Source organism: Pinus tabuliformis, chromosome Q (assembly GCF_031772625.1).
Source record: "Pinus tabuliformis cultivar Carrire ecotype Pingquan chromosome Q, CPIR1, whole genome shotgun sequence".
NCBI lineage: Eukaryota > Viridiplantae > Streptophyta > Pinopsida > Pinales > Pinaceae > Pinus > Pinus tabuliformis.
The window spans coordinates 202,129,197-202,148,221 of NC_142296.1; positions in this window are offsets into that span (position 1 = coordinate 202,129,197).

Consider the following 19,025-nt stretch of genomic DNA (forward strand, 5'->3'; position numbering starts at 1 on the left):
TAGGAATTTTCACATGTTATCATAGCATTGATTTTGAAACAGGAAGAGTAGATCCAGTGTTGAGCAGTAGTCCAAAAGCTACACTTGGCAACAACTCGAATCCCCTTGAATGGATTGCGCAGTCCTTGCTAGGAAGCAGATCTGAGGAAATCTCTCTCTGAGAGAGTCAACCGAGAGGTAAAATTTCCGATTCGTGAGCTTGGAGAGGCAGAGGGAGTGACGCAAAGCCTTAGTGCAGTGCTGGAAGGGCGCAGTTTCTGTCGAGGCAGAAATCTGCTGGAAAAGAACGAAGACACAAAGAAGGGGAATTTTCTCCTCATAGAACTTTCCACCAGAAAGTTCAAATTTCTCACTTGCTAAGCAGTGATAAACAGTGACTAAAGGAGTCAATTAGACAATTAGGTGAGATGGCATCGAATGGGGTGAGAGATCATGACAGGTTGGAAGGAGCTTCCAACTATGTCATATGGAAGACCAGAATCTTAGATGTTCTGGAGGAATATGATCTCAAGGCCTACGTCAAAAGTGGTGTAGTTGTTCTTGCTGACAACGATAAAAAGAAGAAGTACAACGCTAAGCAGGGGAAGGCAAAGAGGCCCATCCTCGATGGAGTTCAAGATCACGTAGTCTCACACTTGCAGGGAAAGGATAAAACCTGAGAGATGTGGGAAGCCTTGTATTATTTGTATGAAGGCTCTTCCAAACAACGGAAGATGTATTTAGAGCAGAAGTTGCAGCGGACTTTGATGCAGAAAGGAGAAGGGGTGAACCTCTATATTCAACATCTTCAGGTCACTCGAGACCAACTTGTCGCAGTGGGGTCCACTCCTCAACCAACTGTGATGGTGAGGATAGCCCTGAATGGAGTCTCAAATGAATAGCAAGTTTTTTTCCAAAGCATATTGGGCAGGGAAAAACTACCTTCATGGGATGAGATGTGGGCGGCTCTTCAACAGGATGACTTAAGGAGGGACCTAGTGAAAGTCAACTCAATGGCAGTAGTGGCAGTGGCACAAAGACGAAGGAGGAGGAGGAAAACACAGCACTGACATCAAAGGGACAACAGAAGCCGAAGCGAAAGAAGGACATTTCGAAGGTGAAATGTTTCAATTGTGGCGATATGGGCCACTATGCATCCCAGTGTCCTTTGAAGAAAAAGGATAAGGATGAGAAACATGATCCTAAGGCTGCTTCAACAAAGATTAACAAGGATGAGTTTGTCATGAGCGTCCATGCATCTTCAGGAGAGAGATGGGGTGATATTGAGTTGTAGTCAGGAGGACTACATATGGGCAGGATCCTTGAGGAGTCCACCTCTTGGATCAATTCCTTGTTACGGGAACCCAAGATTCAACAGTAGCGAGATGGAATTAGTGTCAGATGATGCAGTGGAGATTTTGGAGGACATATGTAGTAGCTTGGGACCAGAGGTTGATTAGCAAAGCAAGGTTGGCAACGGTGTAGTTGGCACAGTGCAGGAGTCAACAACAGTGTAGAGGATTCAGAGGGTCAGTAGTAGTCAGATTCCAACATTCATTGTATTATGTTGAACATAGTTAATTTCAACTAATTTTGGATGTTTTTCAGTTGCTTCTTTCAGCAACTGAGTTGCAGTACAGATGCAGTGTTAGCAGTGGCAATGTTAGCAGCATAGCAGATGCAGCGTTTAAGAGGGAGTTGTAGTACAGATGCAACAGTGGCAGTGGTAGTGTCATGGGCAACAGTACATTAGCAGCAATAACACATCGTTGGTGGCGGTAACAGTCCAAAAAGGAGGTGCTTAAGAAACAAAGCAGCATGCAGGTGGACATTGTTGCTAGAACACTTTCCTCGCTAATAGGGAGTGTTAGTTTCTGGTAGCATCGAAAGTGCTCTAGTCTTGAAAATTTATGGAGAGGCTAAGGAACATTAGTTCAAAAGAACCCAGAAACCATTTGGTGAAATTCCACCCCGATTGTATTTTATTAAAATAATTAATATTTTTAATTGAGTTACTAAGTCTAAACTTAGGGAAATTAAAATGTTAATGGGTATTAATCAAAATATGGGTGAGAATGATCTAAAAGGCAAATAAAGTCATGTTTTAATCTTAGCCGTTGATTAGAGACTTAATCTCATTCGTTGAAGACTCAACATGAAAATTATAAATTGGAGGCCTGGGGTTCATTTGAAATAAACATAGAGAGATTGAGGAAATCGATTTTTTGAGGTGAGAAGTTCTTAGAAGGAAAATCAATTAGGGAGATCTTGCAGCGGAGGGCAGTGAGAATCTGGGCGAAGGACTTTCCGGAGAATACTAATAGAGAGGCATTGCAGTAGCCGGGAGAGCTGATCCGAATTGGATCCATGAAGAGAAGTTATCAGCAAACCATAGTTGTATCAGGTCGGGACAGGCTTCAAAGAATTAAGAGCAGCGATCAAAAACACCTCTAAATAGTGGCAGTTAGCAGCCAGCGTGGAACGACGAGGACCTCGGTCAAAGCGCGTTGACCGAGGCCCATGGAGACTGCGCAGGAGGCAAAACTAGCCCCTGGGAGGCCTAGATCGGGAAAAGGAGGCATTTTTTGATGTGCGATTAGTGTGCTGGGCAAAACGCCTCGAGAAGAGAGGCCTCGAGCGCTCGGTCGCATGGGAGCAAAGAAAATCATGGGGAAAAGGCTAAAGGCTAAGGTGAGATCTGCGCTCCAAAAACTGACTGTATTTATTAGGGGCACCCTTGGGCGGTAAGCAGTTTTGGTGAAAATGGAGCAATTCCACTCAATGGTTGACGCATGGCAAGTGGAGGAGAGAGAAAAACGCTACTCATCACGTGCTAACGGTCAATAAGTCAACCGTGCGAAATGTGCGAATGGCGTCGGATCTAGAGGCCCCAGATCTAACGGCTGAGATTGCACCCGATGGGAAAGTCGAAATCGACAAGGGATTAAGCCACGATCTATAAGAATTTGACGTCCGATTTGACCGCCAAGGTGGCAGACGACTCATTCCACGACGTAACGGAAAAACCGAATCGATGAAGCAAGTTGGCGCAGTTGCAAGAGGACAAGTGGCCACTCCCTGTGAGCCTAATGATGACGCCGAAGCAGGGAGCTCCAAGCGAAGCTGCAGTAGGCAATCCGACGGAAGTGGAAGGGGAATCGAACAACCATGGGATCGAATGGCTTTAAAGCCATGAACAGACGAAGTAGAAGACACCGAACACTGAGAGGGAGACAGAGAGGAAAATGAAGAAAGACAGTGAAGCAAAAGAAGCAGAAAGAAGACAGAGGGCTGAGCTGACCAAAGGCAGCCTCGAGCACTAGAGAGCTTGAGAGATTCAAGCTATCCCTAAGAGGATTTGTCAGGACTGAGCACCACACTGGGCTCTTTCCATCAAAGACCAGAGAGGTCAAAGAGTTGGTGAGGAAAAGAGTCTGTGCACTCTAGTGGCTTAGGGAATCCAAGAGCCAACTTGCCAAGCAAATTCCATTTCAGGAGACTCGTATTGAGCTCCTTCATTGTAATTCTCTGCTTTAAGACACAATAAAAGAAGGCCACCACTAAGAGCTGGACCGGAGATGTAGCCCTAGAGGATAGGGTGAACTCCTTATTAAATTCTTGTGTTCTTATGTTTGCTTACTATATTTCTCTGTTGTTTTCCATTTCAAGTGTCTGTGTATTCGCAATCTGATCGATCCGTTGCCTAAATAACATAGACACACACACCAGCACATGAGTCTGTAATACCTTCATGTAATAAATATTAACTGAGATCACTCATAGGGTGATTATCAAATCAAGAGCTGACGCAGAAAAGTTGCCTGTCGCGCAGAATCCAGAACTGTCGAAACTGTCGGGAACTGTCGAAACTACCGGAACTACTGGGAACTACCGGAACAATTGAGAGAGTTGATGCAGAGGGCAGAGAATGTGACACAAAGCTGGTGCATAAATAAGCCTGGGTTAGCCAGTCTTGTGCCGGATCAGCCGGAATTTTGTCGGGTGAAGTGAGGTAAAAATCACTCAGATTTTTCGCCAGTATTTTCTCTATAAAGGATTTCTAGATGAGCATCCTAGATTTGTATTAAGATATTTCTCCTGCATAATAATAAACCCTCATAGATGTTGCATCGACTTTCCTGCATTGGGTTTTTCTAGGGACTATTGTGTCCAAAAATAAGTGTGTCCTATGCATCTTGTTCTTTGCTCTGTTTTCTATTTCATGAGATCAAATATTTAATTAGTGTAGGATGCATAAGTAATTTGCTTTAGTATTCAGAAAAATAACTTGATGAATGTAGTTTAAAAATCAAGTAGGTGTACTAGATTCAGATTTGCTGCAGTAGGGGTTCCTTCGAGTCTAGGAATTTTCACATGTTATCAGAGCATTGAATTTGAAACAGGAAGTGTAGATCCAGTGCTGAGCTGTGAGGCCAAAAGCTACACTTGGCAGCAATTCGAATCCCCTTGAAGGGATTGCGCAGTCCTTGCTAGGAAGTAGATCCGAGGAATCTCTCTTTGAGAGAGTCGACTAAGAGGTAGGATTTCTGGTTCATGAGCTTGGAGAGGCAAAGGGAGTGACACAGAGCCTTAACGCAGTGCTGGAAGGGCGCAGTTTTTGCCAGGGCAGAAATCCACTGGAAAGAACAAAGACATGTAGAAGGGGAATTTTCTCCTTAGAGAACTTTCCACCAGAAAGTTTGAATTTCTCACTTGCTGAGTAGTGCTAAACAGTGACTAAAGGAGTCAATTTGACAATTGGGTGAGATGGCATCACATGGGGTTAGAGATCATGATAGGTTGGAAGGAGCTTCCAACTATGTCATATGGAAGACCAAAATCTTAGTTGTTATAGAGGAATATGATCTCGAGGCCTACGTCAAAACTGTTGTAGTTGTTCCTGGCTAACAACGATTAAAAGAAGAAGTATAAGGCTGAGCAGGGGAAGGAAAAGAGGCTCATTCCAATGGAGTTCAATATCACGTGGTCTCACACTTGCAAGGAAAGATACAGCCTGAGAGATGTGGGAAGCCTTGTCTTATTTGTATGAAGGCTCTTCCTAACAACGAAAGATGTATTTAGAGTAGAAGTTGCAGTGGAATTTGATGCAGAAAGGAGAAGGGGTGAACCTATATCTTCAACATCTTCAGGACACTCAAGATCAACTTGTTGCAGTGAGGTCCACTACTCAGCCAACTACGATGGTGAGAATAGCCCTGAATGGAGTCTCAAATGAATGGCAAGTTTTCGTCCAAAGCATATTGGGCAGGGAAAAACTACCTTCATGGGAGGATATGTGGGCAACTCTTCAACAGGAGGAGTTAAGGAGGGACCTAGTGAAAGTCAAACTTAATGGCAGCAGTGGGAGTGGCATAAAGACGAAGGAGGAGGAGGGACATTTCGAAGGTGAAATGTTTCAATTGTGGTGAGATGGGCCACTGTGAATCCCAAAGTCCTTTGAAGAAAAAGGATAAGGATGAGAAACGTGATCCTAAGGCTGCTTCAACAAATATTAACAAGGATGAGTTTGCCATGAGTGTCCACACATCTCCAGGAGAGAGATGGGGCAATATTGAGTTGTAGTTGGGAGGACTACATATGGGCAAGATCCTTTAGGAGTCCACCTCTTGGGTCAATTCCTTGCTACGGGAAACCAAGATTCAGCAGTAGCGAGATGGAATTAGTGTCAGATGATGCAGTGGAGAGTTTGGAGGACATATGCAGTAGCTTGGGACCAGAGGCTGATTAGTGCAAAGCAAGGTTGGCAGCAGTGTAGTTGGCATAGTGCAGGAGTCAGCAGCAGCGTAGAGGATTCAGAGGGTAAGCAACAGTTAGATTCCAACATTCATTGTATTATGTTGAACACAATTAAGTTCAACTAATTTTGGATTCTTTTCAGTTGCTTCTCTCAGCAACTGAGTTGCAGTACGAATGCAATGTTAGCAGTGGCAGTGCTAGTAGCATAGTAAATGCAGCGTTTGAGAGGGAGTGTTAGTTTTTGGTAGCATAGGAAGTGATCTAGCCTTGAAAATTTGTGGAGAGGCTAAGTAACATTAGTTCTAAAGAACCCATAAACCGTTTGGTGAAATTCCACCCCAGTTGTATTTTATTAAAATAATTAATATTTTTAATGGAGTTCCTAGTCTAAACTTAGGGAAATTAAAATATTAATGGGTATTCATGAAAATATGGGTGAGAATGATCTAGAAAGCGGATCAAGTTATGTTTTAATCTTAGCCATTTATTAGAGACTTAATCTAGGTCGTTGAAGACTCAAACAGGAAAAGTATAAAATGGAGGCTTGGGTGCATTAGGAAATACACAAGGAGATTGAGGAAATCGATTTTATGAGGTGAGAAGTTCTAAGAAGGAAAATCGATTGGGGAGATCTTGCAACAGAGGGGCAGTGAGAATCCGGGAGAAGGACTTTCTATAGAATACTAATAGAGAGGTAGAGAGAGCTTGCAGAGAGGCATCACAGTAGCCGGGAGAGCTGAGGCATAAAAGTTGCCTGTCACGCAGAATCCAGAACTGTCGGAGTAGCCGGAACTGTCGAAACTGCCGGAACTACCGGGAACTGTTGGAACAGCCAAGAGAACTGACGCAGAGGGTAGAGAAGGTGACGTAGAGCCAGTGCAAAAATAAGCTGGGGTTAGCCAGTCTTGTGTAGGATCAGCCGGAATTCTGCCGGGTGAAGTGAGGTAAAACTCACTCAGATTTTCCGCCAGTATTTTCTCTATAAAGGATTGCTAGATGAGCATCCTAGATTTATATTCAGATATTTCTCCTACATAATAATAAATCGTCAAAGTTGTTGCACCGGTTTTCCCACATTGGGTTTTTTAAGGACTATTGTGTCAAAAAATAAGTGTGTCCTGTGTATTTTGTTCTTTGCTCTGTTTTCTGTTTCATGTGATCAAATATTTAATTAGTGTAGGTAATTTGCTTAAGTATTCAAAATAATAAGTTGACGAATGTAATTTAAAAATCAAGTAGGTGAAGTAGATTCAGATTTGTTGTAGTAGGGGTTCCTTCGAGTCTAGGAATTTTCACATTGTTTGCATGGAAAGTGGTCATGGTTTCGAGTCCCATGGAGTTTTTTTTTTCTCATCTTGATAATGTAATACTCGTTAAAAGGATCTTGTTTGCATAACGTAATAAGCAAGATTGTGCAGCGGAGGTGGTGATGGGCTTCTTCGTGGTGCAGATGGTCTCAGGTTTGAGTCTTGTGCCTGTGTTTGTGTGTGTGGTTTTTTTCCTTTTTAGCAGCTTGATAACACAGTTCAAGTCAAAAGTGACTTGAGATTATAGCAAGGAACAACACACAATGTAGGTGGTGTCAAACTTGGGTTGCATAATATAAGTCATAGGTTCAAATTTGGTACCAAGGTCAAAAAAATTTGGAGCTTGAAACAAGCATGCATTAGTGGGGTGCATTTTTTCCACTTCTGAGGGTGATTTTATCGGCCCTTTAATTTTTATTCAATTTTATTATGTTTCGAGGTTTGTTTTGAAGGGACAAAATGCATGGATGTTTTATGTGACCTTGAGGGTTAATATGAAGAGTCAAGAAGATGAATGATTTAAGGCGAGAGATTGAATTTTCCTTTCATAGGTTTTGATTTGTTTTGGGGCTTTCATACAAGGTCAAATGTCAGAGACATTTTGGAAGATGAAAAGGGGTGTTGCTATTGATGATTGAAGAACCATTTGATGTTGCATTGATATGATTGGATTTTTAGAGGTGTACATATTTGTTTTTGAGCTTGTGGATCCAGTTTGAAAGATTGTGAAAATTGATCCACTATGTTTTGGTGAAGGAGGTGTGTGCCTCCATTGGAGGTTAATGCCTCATCAGGTTGGATCCTACTTCAGGTTGGTGCCTACATAAGGTTGAAGCCTACAATAAGTCGATGCTTGCATATCTTTAGGGATTGGTGTTTGCAAATTGATTTTGAAGGTTGGTGCTTGCAAATTAATGTAATTAAAGATTGAAGATAATAAGATTTGTGGTTTTCTCCCACAAAGGGTTTCCATGTACATTTGATATTTTTAATTTGTTAATGTGATGATTATTTCTATTAATGTAATGTTATGATTACAATTATGATGAAATTGCTTTAAAATGTTAAATTGGCCATTACACTAATTCATTGCGCACCCCCCCCCCCCCAAATGTAATCATAATTCTAGCAATTGGTATCAGAGCAAGTTCCTTCAGAAACAATTAATCACTAGAAGGTTGATCACAAGGAACATGGCCAATCTCGAGGGATCTTCAGGCAAAGCTCCTCAATTTGATGGAACAAACTATGCTTTTAGGAAAACAAGAATGGAAACCCACATCTTGTCTTTAGGTATTGGTGTATGGATGGTTGTTGAGAATGATTACCAAGTGCCTGCAACTACTCCCACTTATGTAGTTGGTAAATCTCTCTATACATTTAATGCCATGGCAAATAATGTCATCTTGAGCAGTTTATTAGATATTGATTTGTCAAAGTGATGCATTGCAAGTCAACCAAATATATGTAGAACAAGCTTAAAAGATGTTATGAAGTGGATGACAAAATAAAGGAGGCCAAGCTGCAAACTTATAGAGGTCAGTTTGAAAGTTTTAAAATGGAGAAAAGATGAAAATATTGCCTTATATTTCCTTCGAGTAGACAAAATTGTTAACACAATCAAAGGTCTCGGTGAGACTGTCAAGGAAGCTAATATTGTTCATAAAATACTAAGTCTCTTCCCTCAGGGTTTAATCCTGAAGTTTCATCCATTGAGGAGTTATTTGACACTCAAAGTTTAAACATGGATACCCTTCATTGAACTCTTACTGCATGTGAAATAAGGACAAAAAAGGAGACGACTTGATCCATAGAAGTCACATTCAAAGCAATAAAGGAAAGAAGCAAGCATAGGATTCAAGAAGACTCCATACATTAATTAGACAAAGAGGAAGCCAAATTTGTAAGAAAGCTAAAAAGTGGAACTGGAAAGTTCAAAGGTAAGCTTCTATTTAAATGTTTTGAATGTGGAAGAATAGGACATTATGCTTCTAAAAATTCTCTTATGCAAAAGTAAATGATAGTGATGATGAAGTAAAATTCAGATCTAATGATCGTAAAAAAGACAAAATGTTAAAATTAGAAGCTTGTACTTCGAAGAAGATAGTGATTGTGAAAGTAATTAAAGAATGTCTAATGATGAAAGATGAATGATCTTGTTCATAGCCATGACTGATAAAAATACTAAAGAAGAGATTGAAGTAGAAGTAGACTTTGAAGGAGAACTCTCAAGTGCCTTGGAAGAACTAAGAACTTTAAGAAGAAAAGGTAGATCAACTAGAACAACAACTATAAGAATATAAGGATAAAGACTATGATGCAAATTATGTCATCCATTTGAAAATTGAATCGAGAGAAACCAAGAGGATAAAGGAGATTTTGTCAAAGTAGTTAAAAGAAAAGGAAGAATATTGTGAAAAATTGGAAGAAGAAATTGTTTTGTTAATAAAAGAATTAGAAAAGAACTAAGATCAACTTAAACAAAACTTGAAGCTCATTAAAGGTTCTGAGTCATTAGATCACATCCTCGGCCTTCAAAGATCACCGTTATTCAAGACAAGCTTTTGGTATGAAGAGAACCCAAAGAACAGTAAGGGAGAGTCAAGCTCATCAACAATAGAAAAAGAAAACAAGAAACCCACTAGCTATGTTGATCTAGGATCTTTCCTTTGGTGGTGTTAAGCAGAATTGCTTAAAGAGCATGAAAATACCATAAATGCAACATTTATGAAGAAACAACACAAAATGAAGACAATATAGACAATGCACCAAGATTTGTTAACGAAGTTCACTCACAATGTGTGGGTTACGTCTCCGGACCCAGTTTCAAAGTCAAGAGGCCTCTATATTATCTCAGTAAAACATGGCAAGTACATGGAAATACCTCTCTTCTAAGAGTGACCTAAAATTTTACTACTCGAAGACCAATTCTTCTTGGTCTTTTCCTTGTTTGCAAGCACACAAAAAAACTCATTTCATGAGCCTTCTTGAAGTTCTTTGGCCCCTTTTGCATGTTGGATTAACTATCATCTTTTGGCATGTTTGATTGTCGTACAATGTTTGCAAGCTTTTTCTAGTGGTTTCAAAGGTCAGTCTTTGTGTATGTGAGTTGTCCCAACCATGTAAAATCTGTCACATCCATACACAAAGTCTTGAGAATTGTCGCTCAAGTGTCGTCATAGTTGTCCTAAAGGCTATCTTAAGTGTCACACTTGTCATATATTGTCATGAGACAATCATATAGAGGGAAATGATTTGTTTATATGTTCCGATGATCTATGTTGTCATGTCATCAAAGTATGCTAAGAGTGTGATCACAGTCAAGGTTCTTCACAGTTCATCACCCATCTCGCACTTAGACATTTTCAGAAAATCTTCCCAACTGGGCAACTTAGCTTCATCGGGCCCCAACTGAACTGCCCTCTATGCAGTCTTAGCCCTCTAGGATGTGACCCTGCTGCTTGGAACTGCGTAATGCGCAGTCCCTGTCCTCCAGGACTATTACTTTGCAGAATTCCTGAGCCCAGCTCCTGATCTTGACCTGCAAAATTGCACAGTTGTGTCTCCCAGTTTGCCTTGAACTGCACACTTCACATCTTCAACCCTCAATATTTTCCCTTGTCTGTTGGAACTGCACAATGCGTAGAAGCCCAAACCTCCCTTGGCACCCAAAACTGTGCAAATGCTTCTCCCAATGTCCTTTCCATCAATTGGACCTCACTACATCCAAAAACTACGCAGTTCTATCCTTCAAGCCTCCCTAAGCTGTGCATTGTGCAGTCTCAGTCACCCATGCCCATTGCCTCTAGAAAATACACAGTTTGTCCTCCTAGGGCCCCTTCCCTCAGCCTCCACTACTTGTTTGAACTGCGCAATTTTTTCCCTTAGTGGGGATTGTGCAAAATTTTCCCTCAGTGGGGACTACACAAAATTTTCCCTCATTGGGCACTGCACAATTTTTTCCCTCAGTGGGCACTGCGCAAAATTTTCCCTAAGTGGGAAATTCACAATTTTTTCCCTCAGTGAGCACTGCGCAAATTTTTCCCTCAGTGGACACTGTGCAAAATTTTACCTCAGTGGGGGTTGCGCAAAATTTTCCCTCAATCTGGCCTAAGCTGCGCACTGTGTAGTCTCAGTGATTAAGCTTGACCCTTGGCTGCTTGAATTGCGCAGTCACTGGGCCTTTTCTCTTGACCTGTCACCCAATCCTGACCAAGTTCATGAATCCAAAATGCTCTATCTTAGGCTAGGGTTTTTTAGACTGATGTCGTCTCGTCATGAGTGAATTGCAGATGTAGGTACTCTCTTACACCATGACAGGATGATGAAGAGGGAGATGCAGAAGGGAGCATGTAGAAAGACATATTTGCAACTGAAACATGCAACCTCATATATCAAAGTAAAGCAACGGGACACAAGTTTGCAACTCCCATCCAAGACTAAAGATCATTGAAGACTTTGCATCATCAAGTCATGCGAAGGAGAAGAGGAATCATATCCAAGAAGACATCCAACACTCAGCAACAATAGTGACTTGACATTGCCACATCACCAAGCAGTCCATGTCAGCAGTGTCATGTCATGAGCGATCATATGCCACATCACTATTGTGGACCGTGTATATTATATTCAAATGTGTTGTAAAGTGGAAGTCCAAAGTACACACGTGAATATGGAGAGTCATGTAAGTTGAAAAGTCATAGGAAGTTGAACAATCATGAGGGTAGTCAAAGAGTCACAAAGGGGAAGCATCACCCCTTGGTTATATATACCCCCTCATTGTATGAGAAGAGGAATTTTCACCTTGGCTCCTCTCGCAATGCATTAGAGAGAGATCAACTAGTTCTTTGACGCCAATGTCCCACTATTTGGGCTAGTGATGTACATTGTCTTAGAACTTTTGCTTAATAACAGAAGCTTGTAAGGCCAGCATGTTCTTCATGCATGGACTATGAATGTTTGTAAGAATATTTTGTGGACATTTATATTTCATGATTGCTTTCACATGTACTAAGATAGTTGAACTATTTCAGCTATGTTAGTGCTTATCTTCTTGAGAATGTGTTGTAACGGTTGTTATTGTTGTCCTATCCTAATGGACTATTCTGCGGGATATTAGACAGATCTTTCCCTGTTTGCTAGTTGTAAAGACTGTCGCATCCTTTGTGGACTATTTTGCTAGATGTTAGACAGATCCTTCTGGTTCATGTGTATCTCTTCCTGAGTGGTACTATTACCTCTCACTTTTCTTCCCCCTTTGCATTAGAAGAACCTTGACACAATCGCAAATGCACACTCACTAGGCACACCTCTGTTGCTTTTCGAAGACACCATTCCACCCCTCTCCGATGTTGACAGTTAGAGCCAAGCCATATCTTTGAGATACATGGAAACTGGGTCAATATTTTGGATGGGGCTCCTACACCAAACGGTGTGAAGTCTAATTGGGAATTCACATCGAGGATCCCCCCTTGATTGACGGATTTCCAGCACCGTCAACAAAATGGCACTAGAAGGAGGGCCAAACAACAAGTTGTGCTAGTTGAGTCTAGTTTGAATCTCTTATTTAAAATGGCTCTTCCCCAAATCATAATCCCGAGATGTTTTTCTAAAGAGCTTAATTGTACCATCCATGTGGAAGTTATTCATAACATGTCCGAATTTAAGTTCGATGGTGAGGGTGAATCAACTTTTCATGAAAATATGTGTCAAGTTGTCTATCTGTGTCTTTCTAACGGAATATATTGCAAAGATGTCATGCCTAGATTACTCACCCTCAAATTCGAAGGTTGTGTTAATCGATGGTGTCATACATTACCCATTGCTTTTATCCATTCATTTGACCCGCTTGCACATAATCTTCATAAATCCTTTGATAAGTATAACTACTGAGATGTTTGTAGAAGAATCAATCTTTTAAGAAAGAAATCTGATGAACCAATTAAAGATTTTTCTGATCGATTCCTTCAGCTATGGTATGAAATTCCTTAAAAATACATAAATTGGGATTTCTTAGAACAAGAGTTTGAGTGCTTAGTTCTTTTCTCTTCATACGGTGAACCTAAACCCCCTGATTTTCATACTTCCCCAACTCTTGTGAATCATGATACACCTCAAATTTCAGAGGAGGAACTTACTGCCCCTTTTGTTCTTTGTCCTCCTTCTTTTCCAGTCCCGATGTGGGTGCCTCCTTGTGGTGGTTGTAAAATTTGGAAATTTGCGAATCAAATCTCCAATCCATATTCTCATTCTTCTTCCATTTTTCATGATTCGGATTCAATGGAGAAAAGTCCAGAATGGCTCATGAAGCCTACGGTGACAACTGACTCCTTTGTTTGGCAAGATGTTGTCACTATTCATAACTCTAGTCTCCAAGTTTATCTCGATTTCTATCATCCACATGCCATGACTATTCGTACCATGATCTGCTCGACCAGTCTGCTCCACCAACTAGTTTTCCACACTCCCTTGGTTTTCAAGTTGATAGCCCAAACTGAGAGCAGGTACAAGGCAATCACATTACACAGGTAGAGGAGAAGAAAGGTGAAGATGCTTTCAATATTTCCTCTCTTTTTCATAATCTTCCATTTCAAAACAATGCAATTTCCGTTGTTCGATGATTCTCAATCTGCTAATCTTGGTAGAGAATCCAATGCCATCAATTCTTTCAATCAACCCCCAGCCTTAGGTAGTAATAATTCCAATGATGATGACTCTATTGTTGTATGTCGTGATGAATGCCCAAGCACATCATATGGTCTTTTGGTTTCTCATGAATATTTTAATTTAGATCTAGAATTTGGTTTGGTCAAAGAAGATGTTCATATCAAAACTTCCTCTTCACCTCACTATCCCTTGTGTCCTGTTGTTTGTAATGCATCTACTCGCGACGAAGATACTCCATGCTCTTCAGTTTCTTCATCCGATGAGTTATCCCCTCGATTGACACAAGGTGGTGAGGTTGTCAATGATGAAATTGAAAACAGTCAAATCATAGAGTACCCTTCCCAACCCTCAACATCTCTTTTATTGCAAGAAGACGACTTTTGAGTAATCTGATTGTTGAAGTTGAAAAATCCGGTGAAACTTGTGATAGAGATGGCTGTCATCCGGTGAGCAGTATTAAAACCAACAACAATAATTATCCTCAAACCACGCATGATTGGGTTCAAGCTTCAAAATGTGATTCTACAATCCTGGAAAGTTTTGAGACCTACCGGGAGTCAAGGCACTTCAATTTTTGTTGATGGTTATTGTTGGGTTGTGTTATATTCTTTCCACGTAGTTAATAGGGGGTTTGAAGGGCACCCGTAACCCCACTTTATGGGGCCCGGGGCAGCGCCCTGGAAAATTTTGGTTTTGGACCATATGTTAGGTTGGGCGGACCCACCTATGGTTTTGTGCATGATTTTTGCACATGTTTTTGGACGCGATGGTTTTCGGTCCATGGTATTGGACGCGATGGTTTTCGGTCCATGGTATTGGATGCTTCGGCATGTATAAATATGTATTGTAACATTGAAATGAACATAATGAAAAATCAAGCTGGTAGTCCCGGTTTTGGGATCCAGGGAAAAATCTCTGTGCATATGTGTTTTATGGGTTATGCTCTCGCATTGTTTATTTTCTTTGTTTAAGAATTCGTATGCAGGTAATTTCTGTACAGGGTTAAAACCTACATTATGTCAGGATCTCGCGACTCTGGTAAGCCCCCTAAACTAAGTCAGATCTGGTTTCTCTCACACAATCCTTATTTTTGCATGGTTTCATTCAGTGTAAATATCTTTCTCAAATATGTTTGGTATTTTGGATGTAATCTTTCAAACTCTCGAGATTTTACTTCTGACTGGACTCAAGAATCTTTTTTGGTTCATTCGTCTTCATGCAAGTCTCTTGCAACAAACTCAGGTTTGGAATGTGTACCTCTCGTGGAAGTTGATCATTCCAAAGACCATATTTGGCCGAAGGAATCATATCTATCGTATGTATTTCATGATGAGAAACTCCTAGCTTTCCTTGTGAATATCATATCTCGAATCTTGTCCTTCATTGCACCTGAAACCCTCTTGAGTGCGAATGTATGCACGAGTTATTGTGTGAATCAATCTCCTTTCTGTTCATTCCATCCTGACTGGTGTCATGTGTTTGTTGTACTAGCCTCCCTTCCCACTTCTCCCGATGATTATGATGCTAGTACAGTGTGTCACCAGTTACGAAGAAATGGACTGTCACATTCATCACGTGAAGAAGATGATTCTATTATTCAAAATGTTCGCGAAATTGTTCAAATTGATTTATCTTTGTTGATCGCAAACTGGGAATTTGATGCTTCAATAATCTCATCTGATCATTCTTTTGTCCTTAATGACTACCATTTATCTTATCATTTTCCCATCAGCATATCCAAGAACATTGGTTTTACATCTCTTGACCTTCATCGTTCAATATCTCACCGTTAAGATTTGTGCCGAATAGTTGAAACACTTTAGCCTTCGTTGAGAGTTATGTCAGGTCCTCACTGTCTCGACATGATTGTTGAAAATGATCATATCTATTTTCCCCTACAAGATCCTCATCATAAACCCATGCTTCTAATCGAAAACTCATCTTGTCAAAGATTTCAAGAGGGTTGTCATGAATTGTACGGTCCAATCATTGAATGGTTGGAACAATCTTACCTAGCGAGCTTTGTCGCGAACAACAAGTTTCAATCTTCCATCGCGCTTGCTAAAGAGTTCACTGTAGATGGAGACACGTCAGCGAGAACCTTCCAATGTTTGTTGAAATATGGTATTCATTAAAAAGGTAAGAATGAAAATTGGACAAAAGTAGTGCTTGTGACACATCTTTTCACCCAGAGGAAAGACCTTCCTTTTCTTGTGCAAGTTATTCAAGTTCTTATTTTTTCTGTTGCACATTTCTTTATATCTGTTTTAATTGTTCATAACTGTGTAAATGTAGGTCGAGAACAATTACGATGACTTGACTATAAATTTCATTATATGTGACACCGACCTTCTAGCTGTTAGGTTAGGAGTAGGATTAGTTTCATCTTAATTTCCCCCTCTTGCACTCATTATGCACTCGTTCCTTGTAGTTTGTCCTCATTTTCTTATTCTAGTTCTACATCATGTTTTCTTTAGCCATTTTGTTCTCGTCTTCTGTTTTGTTTCTTTGTTGTGTGTTTTCTTTCTTATTGAGTTTCTCCTTTTGTTTTCATCATGCGAACAAGTCTTGTGCCTATACCTATTTTGGCTTCTCAATATGTGTGTGCCCGAACTATAAAGAGTCTTGTGACACTTCGGCATTCAGTTAGCCTTGTGTATGTCTTCCTTGTGTTGGTTACATCTTTTGGTCGATGAAGTTCCGACGGAATATACGATCCTTCCGTAAGGAGAGTTTTGGTCCAACCATGAACCCACATCTAGTTCGGAAACCTCGTGCCTATACTCGTTTTTTTTTGCTTTGGTGTTATCAAGATTATACAACTAGTAGAAATGGAGAAGGGGAAATCTAAATGAGCAAACCTAAATCAGAGGTCTCTATATGCTTCTCTGAAGGAACAACCTCTTCTGCTCTCAATAAGTCAGGATCCCTCTTCCGCCCTAAAATATATAAGTGTTGATGCACAATTCTCTTTAAATAAATAAATAAAGGTAAAAGAAGAGAAAGGCTTCCTGCGCAGAGGGGCAAAGCAAGAACTCTATCGGGGTACTGTCCAGGCCTGCTAGTAGCAGAGCAACACCAAAGATGAAAAATTATACTTTGAAAAATATTGAGCTCTTGAGCTACACTACCCTTCCCAACTCGAAACATTGTGGTTACATTGAATCTTATGTTGTGTTCAACTAAGAAGTTATAGAGGGGACAATGCATGTCCATGGGGTAAGTGGCAAGGCCAAAGTGATCTACACGATGAATCAATAGACCCTGAGGAACCAAGCCCCTGCACAGAAGAAATTAACCAAGATAGAGAAGTTGGAGTTCAAACAGTGTATTGCCAAGTGTTGTAGCTGCTGCAATACCCTCCAAAATTTTGACTTGCACCCAAATTTCAGAGCCTTCCTTAGTATTTTCCTTGTTGTTGCAAACACAAAAAAGCTCATTTGATGAGCCTTCTTGAAGTTCTTTGGCCTCTTTTGCATGTTGGATTAACTATCTTCTTTTGGAATGTTTGATTGTTGTACAATGTTTGTGAGCTTTTTCTGGCTGTTTCGAAGGTCAGTGTTTTTGTATATGAGTTGTCCCAACCACGTAAACATCTATCACATCCATACGCAGAGTCTTGAGCGCTGTCACACAAGTGTCATCACGATCGTCCTAAAGCCTATCTTAAGTGTCGCACTTGTTGTATCTTGTCATGAGGTAGTCACACAGAGGGAAATGTTTTGCTTACATGTTTTGATGATCTATGTTTTTGTGTCATCAAAGTATGCTAAGTGTGTGATCACAGTCAAGGTTCTTCACAATTCATCACCCATCTCGCACTTATCCATTTTCGAAAAATCTTCCTGACTGGGAAAATTAGCTTCATCGGGCCTCAACTGAACTGCGCACTACACAACCTTAGCCCTCTAGGATGTGACCCTGTCACTTGGAATTGCGCAATGTGCAGTCCCTATCCTCTAGAGCTGCTACGCTACACAAATCCTAAGCCCAACTCCTGATCTTGGCCGCTAGAATTGCGCAGTTGTGTCTCCTACCCTGCCTTGAATTGTGCACTTCGCATCTTCAACCCTCAATCTTTTCCCTTTTCTGTTGGAACCACGCAATGCACAAAAGTGCAACCTCCCTTAGCACCCAAAACTGCGCAGATGCTTCTCCCAATGTCCTTTACCTTCGTCAGACCTCACTTCCTCTAGAAACTGCACAACTCTATCCTTCAAGCCTCACTGAGTTGTGCATTGTTCAGTCTTAGTTTCTCACTCCCCATTGCTTCCTGAAACTGCACAGTTTTTCCTCCCAGGGCCTCATTTTGCAGCCTCCACTACTTACTTGAACTGTGCAATTTTTCCCTCAGTGGGGACTGCACAATTTTTTCCTTCAGTGGGGACTATGCAAAATTTTCCCTAAGTGAGCACTACACAAATTTTTCCCTCAATGGGCATTGCACAAAATTTCCTTTCAGTGGGCACTGCGCAAATTTTTTTTCCCTCAGTGAGCACTGTGTAAATTTTTCCCTCGGTGAGCACTGCGCAAAATTTTCCCTTAATGCGAACTGCACAAAAATTTCCCTCAATCTGGCCTGAGTTGTGCACTGTGCAGTCTCAGTGATCAAGCTTGACCCTTGGCTGCTTGAACTATGCAATTGCGCAGTCACTAGGCCTTCTCTCCTAACCTATCAACCAATCCCGACCTAATTCATGAACCCAAATCCTCTATCTTAGGCTAGGGGTTTTCAAACCGATGTCATCTCGTCATGAGTGAGTTGCAGATGCAGGTACTCTCTTACACCATGACAGGATGATGAAGAGGGAGATGCAGAATTGGAGCATGCAAAAAGACATCTTTGCATCTGAAACATGCAAGCTCATCTATAAAATCAAATCAAAGGGACACAAGTTTTCAACTCCCATCCAAGACTAAAGAACATTGAAGACTCTGCATCACTAAGCCATGCAGAGGAGAAGATAAAACATATCCAAAAAGGCATCAAGCACTTAGAGGCAACATTGACTTAACATTGCCACATCACTAAGCAGTCCATGTCAGCAGTGTCATGCCATGTCATGTCATTAGTGGTCATATTCCACATCACTATTGTGGACCATGTACATTATATTCAAATGTATTGTAAAGTGGAAGTCCAAAGGAGACACATGAATATGGAGAGTCATGTAAATTGAAAAGTCATAGGAAGTTGAATAGTCATGAGGGTAGTCAAAGAGTCACAAAGGGGAAGTTTCACCCCTTGGTTATATATACCCTCTCATTGTATGAGAAGAGGAATTTTCACCTTGGCTCCTCCCGCAAGGCATTAGA